The 6,527-nt window shown below is 47.3% G+C and overlaps 1 protein-coding gene across 1 annotated transcript in view; it reads left to right on the top strand.

The window, feature by feature from the left end:
* The first annotated feature begins 1,180 nt into the window (after window positions 1-1,180).
* The window catches only part of CILK1 (ciliogenesis associated kinase 1), a 43,297-nt gene continuing 37,950 nt past the window's right edge, over window positions 1,181-6,527 (top strand). Inside the window, 1 exon segment of the mRNA NM_001098887.1 lies at window positions 1,181-1,405. The gene's annotated coding sequence lies outside the window, so the exon portion shown is untranslated.

Raw genomic sequence — 6,527 nt, 5'->3', positions numbered from 1 at the left:
GCTTCCTGTCTCCATATCTTTTCATTGATAATGACTTTCAATTCTCATTTGCCATATGGTTTGGGGTGTTATGTAGGTAAACATGAATGTAGATAATTGTTATACAATTGCCAAGTGGACAGATGACCCTTTCCCATTTGGGACAGGAAGTCTAAGGAAGCTTGGCAGTCTTGTATCTTGTTTCTTCAACAGAAGCAAGGGAAAAGAGGGATTCGGGCCTTTTGCATAGATTCTTTTTGGAAATAATTTTTTCAGTTCTTAGAATTTAAAAACAAAGACAGTGAGAGAAAACTGGTATGAGCTGGGAGATCTAAACTCAGAGAAAGGATTACTGCTTTATTAATTTAAATTGTGTTGTTTAGGGCAATGTGTTTCTCCTGACCAGTAGTATTAGCACCAGAATTCTGGGGGAGAGGCCCCAGCAATCTGTTTTCACAGGCTCTTGGGGGTGATTCTGATGCCTCCAGCTAAAGTGTGAGAACCCTTGGCTTGGGGCAATTATGTGAATTTAAATCGAGGACCTCGATGCAATTTATTTTTTCAAAGCGGTTCAGAGCCAGGCCTCATAGGGATGATTTACCTTTGCAATATAACTAAGGACACAAGTGATGGCGTTTAAGCAGTGTTAAATTTCAAATAACTAGTTACACCCTGAGACCGATCTGTAGAGCGTTACCTAGAGTGTTCTCCACCTGAGTAACAATCCAGTTTTCCAAACTAAAGTTGCTCACAACATAAAAACTCTTGAAGTTCCAATGGATGCTAACACGCAGTCTGGTTTTTGTTTTAAATATTTTTTATTATGGTTAAGTATGATGCAATTTGCCATCTTTAACCACGTTTCAGTGGCATTACAGATATGTTTTTTAAAGCCAGGAGAGCGTGTCCACCATGATCATCTGTAATGGGATGTCCTTTGAACGTGTATCCTCGGCCTGCATCTCTCCATCCTGATGCCCTAGACGGCCGTGTGGAGCTGGAGAGCTCCTCGGCGGTAGGCGGGACACAGGGCCCCTGGGCTACCGCGGGCCGGGGTGGAGAGCCGAGCACGGGGCTCGGCGCCCCAGGCGGTCCGGCCGCGGTGCAGGGACGCGCGGGGCCAGCGAGGGGAGCTGCAGGGTAACTTTTCCCAGGGTAAGCGACCGGTCGTCCCCACCACAAGCCTCTCAGCCTTTTGTTTGTTTTCCTGCCGGAGGCTGGAGAGCGGCCGGATCCCCGCTGCTCACCATGCGCCGGGCGGCCCGCGCCCCTCGCCGGCGCCCCCGGGCGTCTCTGCGCGGACCCCTCGGCCCGTCCTAGCGGGGGTCGCCCTGCCCCGGCTTCAGCTCCCTGGCCGACCCCGTGCCCGCCCTCCGAGGAACCGCGCTCCCCGCAGGGGCGGGCCCTCGCCTGTGCCGCGGCGCCGGTAAGTGGGGTCGGAGATGAGGGGCTTCCGCCGGGTGACCTGTCACTGGGGGTGATGGACCCGAGCCGCGAGGGTCTCCCCCACCCCCTGCGGTGGCCCCACGAGGGAATGGAGGGCGAGAAGGAGGCTCTCGGGTTGTAGTTTCTCTCGGCGGTCCTGTGGGTCTCTCCTTGGCAGAAAAACTCCCATTTCCTCCGAGTCGGGAAGATTTTGCTGGCTGTTTACCTTTTAGCGTTAAAGGAGGGGAAAGATCCCGGCCGGATTTGAAGCCCCTTTAGTAGAAGGTGGAGGGACTTGCTTTTGGAATTTACCCGACTAGGCCTTTGGCTGTCCCGCAAGGGGTCTGAGCAAATCTTCACACATTTCTGTGCAACCATTTTTCACTGGGTTTCTTTCTGCTCTGATTTCTTTCTTACTAATCTGAGTAGATGTTATGAGAGAGATGTTGAAGGATTTTTCAGAACCGCCGTTTCTTTTGTTAATGCACCTTTTAAAGTTTGACAGTAGCATTGAGGGCTTTTACTTTTAAATATAAAAGTGGCTGAATGCCTTATTTTTCGGAAAAGAGTATTCGTTTCCACTTATAACTAAATAAAGAACTGCTCTTGCTGAAGCTGGATTATAGAGAGAAAATATCACCCTGAATTTTGCATCCAGGGCTAGATTTCTCTAAGGTATTGACACTTGTGTTCTTTATTTTAGCCTGGAGCACTTTTTGTACTGTTTGATAGCTATAGTTTTCATTTCTCACATTTTCCAGTGAGTGGGTTTTCAGGATGTGCCTCCAAAGTGAATTGTACTATTGCCGAATATAAAATTAAACCGAGTTTTAAATTTGTGTAGTTAACATATAAATTATTAAGAAGAATTTGTGCCTCAACCATATGTTAGCTGTGCTAGAAGTTAATGTATTCATAAATATGCACATTTGAAATAGTTTCCAAACAAAGCACTGCAATTTGGTAAAGAATTTGGCCTTCCTGTCTGTTTGAGAACAAGTAATTGTGGGTGTAGAAATAAGAACCATGTTGGGATTCTTTATTTAAAATAATATACCACTGCTTGTTCCCTAAGGTCCAGCCCTCTACAGTGACCCTGCCTGTCCATTTTGCCTTGTCCCCTTCTCCAAAGTTAAAACTAGTGGCAGGGCAGGAATGGGCAGCCACATTTCTAAGTGAGACCAGTTTAATTTCAGGTGATGGAAGATGTGTTGGAGGGTTGATGGAGCCTATCTGAGTGGGCAGAGGGCTGTCCTAGCTAAGGGAACTCAACATTCAGTCACAGAGAAATGCTTTTTCTCACTGAGACTTCTTACCTATAGACTGTGTGTAAAGAAGCTAAAAAAAACCCAGCCTTTGGGGGTTTTATTTGTTGACTGTTTCACATCATCAAAGCTCTTTTTTCAATTTTCATTGTTTTCTTCTCGTTGTTTTTTGAGGTTCCAAGTTATGGTGGAAATCCTGTCAGTCTTGAACCTTTGGAATTATCTTTAGCCATCTTTTCCTTCATTTCCTTCACCCTTTCTGTCAGTGAGTCATCAAGACCTTTGACCTGTGGTTTACATAGAACCCTTCCTGCATATTCTAATCCAGAGCCTCACCCTTCCACCCCACAGTTGGGGGCAGCCTCCCAAGCTGGCTCAGTAAAGTAAAAGTGAGAGTCACTCAGTCGACTCTCTGCAACTCCATGGACTATACAGTCCGTGGAATTTTCCAGGCCAGAATACTGGAGTGGGTAGCCTTTCCCTTCTCCACAGGACCTTCCCAACCCAGGGATTGAACCCAGGTCTCCCACATTACAGGCGGGTTCTTTACCAGCGGAGCCACAAGGGAAGCCTGGCTCTTAGTAAGTCCTCATTAAATGTTTGCTGAGTGAGTGGATGGATAGGTGGGTGGATGGATAAATGAATGAATGAATGAATGAGACACACCACCCCCTTTCTGGTCTCTTCAGCTTCTTGTCCATCTAGTCTCTTAAAACTGTCACTTTCTCATGTCTCTCCTTGCCTTGCAACCCTCAGGTTATCTCCCTTCTCAGCTATCCCAAGTCTAAAATAATTTGCCTGATTTTTTGAAGCCTTTCATAACCAGGCCTCACCCCTCCCATCTAAGTCTGATTTTCAGGTCAGCATACATCTTTGCACTCTGTGGGCATAGTCTTCTTGCTGGTCTGTTCTACTAAAAGGGGCCAGGATGGTCCCTGCTCAGATCACTGACCTAGAAACCCCCACACTTCTCCCCTCTTTCCTGTGAAAATCTTACCCTTCTTCGGGGAAAGAACCTAAGTCCTCACTTCTTTTATAACATCTTCTCTGTTCATTTCTCTAGCAAGTTTCCAGATATTTGTTTGTTAGGCCCTCGTTATTTTAACTGTATTGATCTCTAATTGATTTAGGTTATTTTAAGCCTCTTTAGGGTTAGTTTTAGTTTAGTCACTCAGTCATGTCCATCTCTTTGCAACCCCATGGACTGTAGCCTACCAGGCTCCTCCGTCCATGGGATTTTCCAGGCAAGAATACTGGAGTGGGTTGCCACTTCTTTCTCCAGAGGATCTTCCCCACCTAGGAATTGAACCCGGGTCTCCCATGTTGTAGGCAGATGCTTTACCGTCTGAGCCACCAGGGAAGTCTCTTTAGGGTTGGAGTGGTATTTTTCTGCATGGTAATGTGGGGCTGTGGGCTTTGAACTCAAGCAGAATTGAGATTGGGGCTCATCCTCTGTACTCATGTGGCCTTATGGATTCTTCAAGCATTAGGTTGGTTGCATGTTCATGCTCAATCGCTAAGTCGTGTTGGACTCTTTGTGACTTCATGGGCTGTAGCCCTCCAGGCTCCTCTGTCCCTGGGATTTTCCTGGCAAGAATACAGGAGCAGGTTGCTACTTCCTCCTCCATGGGATCTTCTGGACGCAGGGATCAAACCCGGGTCTCCTGCGTATCCTGCCCTGGCAGGCAGATTTTTTATCACTGAGCTACCTGGGAAGCCAGTCGTTGTATGTAAGATAGGGGAGATGCCTCCCCATCTGGCTGCAGTATGGAGATGGTCTAGGTACCTGAACAGTGCCTGGAGCACACCTGACAAAAAATCTGTTCATCCCTCCAGAGTGACTTGAAGAGCCCTGAACACATAGCAGATACTTGGTAGATGTTTGTCGACTGACTTGGAGTCAAGTCATGGCTCAGCTTGGAGGCCTAGATGATGGCAACCATGTAGAATCCTTAGTAAGTGTTATCCTGCCCTTACTTAAAACGGCTTGAGCTTGGGTTATTCCTGGCTACAGCTCTGCTTCTGGGATCTGCTGCTGTTTTTCCATGTGAACCTTGCCAGGAACAAGGACGCCTTCAAATTTTTTTCTTCTTTTTCACTGCTTCTTTGCAGCAAGCTCCTCCATTTCATTTTGCAGGATCTTGCTGAGTTGGAGTTGTACATAGCACTTCTGTCTTTCTGATCGTGGGGGTATGTGTGAGTGTGTGTATTTATGGAAGGACGAGTTGCCTAGCGGTTTCTGGGCAGAATTCTGGGCACAGTGACCTTTCTGTGCATGTTGATCTGTCAGCCTGTGGATAGTGTCTTACTTAACCATAAATTGTTCCATCAGCTCTCTTGGATGACCATGGCCTTCTGAGAAAGGCCTGTAACTAGAGCATCAGAAACCTCCTATCTGCGGACCTCAGTGCCTGTGGTTTCTGTGGGTGCCTGGGAAGATGTACAGAGATGTGTGCCAGGTGACTTACACACATATCTACAGTGTAACTGGGTCCTAGACTGACTGTGCTTACCCTGAAACAGTTTTAACATCTTTATGTGTACAGAGTGTTTGAGAAAATTACCTGGTGAAAACAATTTACCGAAGCAAATCAATTTCAGGGGCAAATTACATTGAAGTGCTAAGTGTTATGGCAGGTAGAAATCAGAAACACCTTTACCGGTAGCCAAGAAGTAGAAGCAGCAGCAGAGGGTCCTCTCAAGATGGTAACCAAGGCTGATGTAAAATTCACACTCACTGTCTCTGCTCTTCGTGAGGTGCTGTCTGATGCTAGGAAAATTCTGCTGCTTATGAGAATCCAAGGGAAACACTCACTCCAAGCAGAGAGCTTCCTTTCTTGATTCCTTCCAAGGAAACAGGCATCCTTGTGCATTAAGTACCTGGCTCGCTGTGCTTTGAGAGTTGAAACTTTCATAGAAAGGGTGCCTGGGTTTGAACTCACGGGTGCAGCTGGCTTCAGACCCTGGGAGCGCTGACTTGTGAAGCCAACTCAGAGTTTGAAAAAAGCACATCTTTGGAGAGCTGTCACTTTTTTTGTATGTCATTTCAGGGTTAGTAGCCTTCCTATCCGGAGAAGGCGATGGCAACCCACTCCAGTACTCTTGACTGGAAAATCCCATGGATGGAGGAGCCTGGAAGGCTGCAGTCCATGGGATTGCTGAGGGTTTGACACAACTGAGTGAATTCCCTTTCAATTTTCACTTTCATGCATTGGAAAAGGAAATGCAACCCACTCCAGTGTTCTTGCCTGGAGAATCCCAGGGACGGGGGAGCCTGGTGGGCTGCCATCTGTGGGGTCGCACAGAGTCGGACACGACTGAAGTGACTTAGCAGCAGCAGCATGGATAGACCACATTTGTGTGCCATTCATTCACTGATGGACATTGGGGAGAAGTGATAGAAGGTTCTAGAACTTTCTCCTGGGACCCAAGACCTGGTGTTTGAGTTCTTCTCTCAGGAGCTCAGGTTGAAGGAGGAGAGGGAGGTCAGGGTATGAAACAGCCTCTGTGAAATAGCAGAGGGCAACCCAGGTAACAGTTTTCTTCTTCCATCCTTTCAGTTAAAGGCAGTGTGTGCATGATCGGTCGCTCAGTCGTGTCTGACTTTTGTGACCTCATGGACTGGAGCTCACAAAGCTTCTCTGTCCATGGGATTTTCCAGGCAAGAATACTGGAGCAGGTTCCCATTTCCTTCTCCAGGGGGTCTTCCCAACCCAGATATCGAACCCACATTTCCTGCACTGTAGGTGGATTCTTTACCACTGAGCCACCAGGGAGGCCCAAGACAGTAGCCAGAAGCATCTCTAATATGCTCCTTGGCACAGGAATGGCACAGCAAGACCCACAATAAAGAAGGCT

This window comes from Bos taurus, chromosome 23 (genome assembly GCF_002263795.3).
Source record: "Bos taurus isolate L1 Dominette 01449 registration number 42190680 breed Hereford chromosome 23, ARS-UCD2.0, whole genome shotgun sequence".
NCBI lineage: Eukaryota > Metazoa > Chordata > Mammalia > Artiodactyla > Bovidae > Bos > Bos taurus.
Note: the sequence above shows the minus strand (reverse complement) of the source record. Positions and strands in the feature narration are given on the sequence as shown.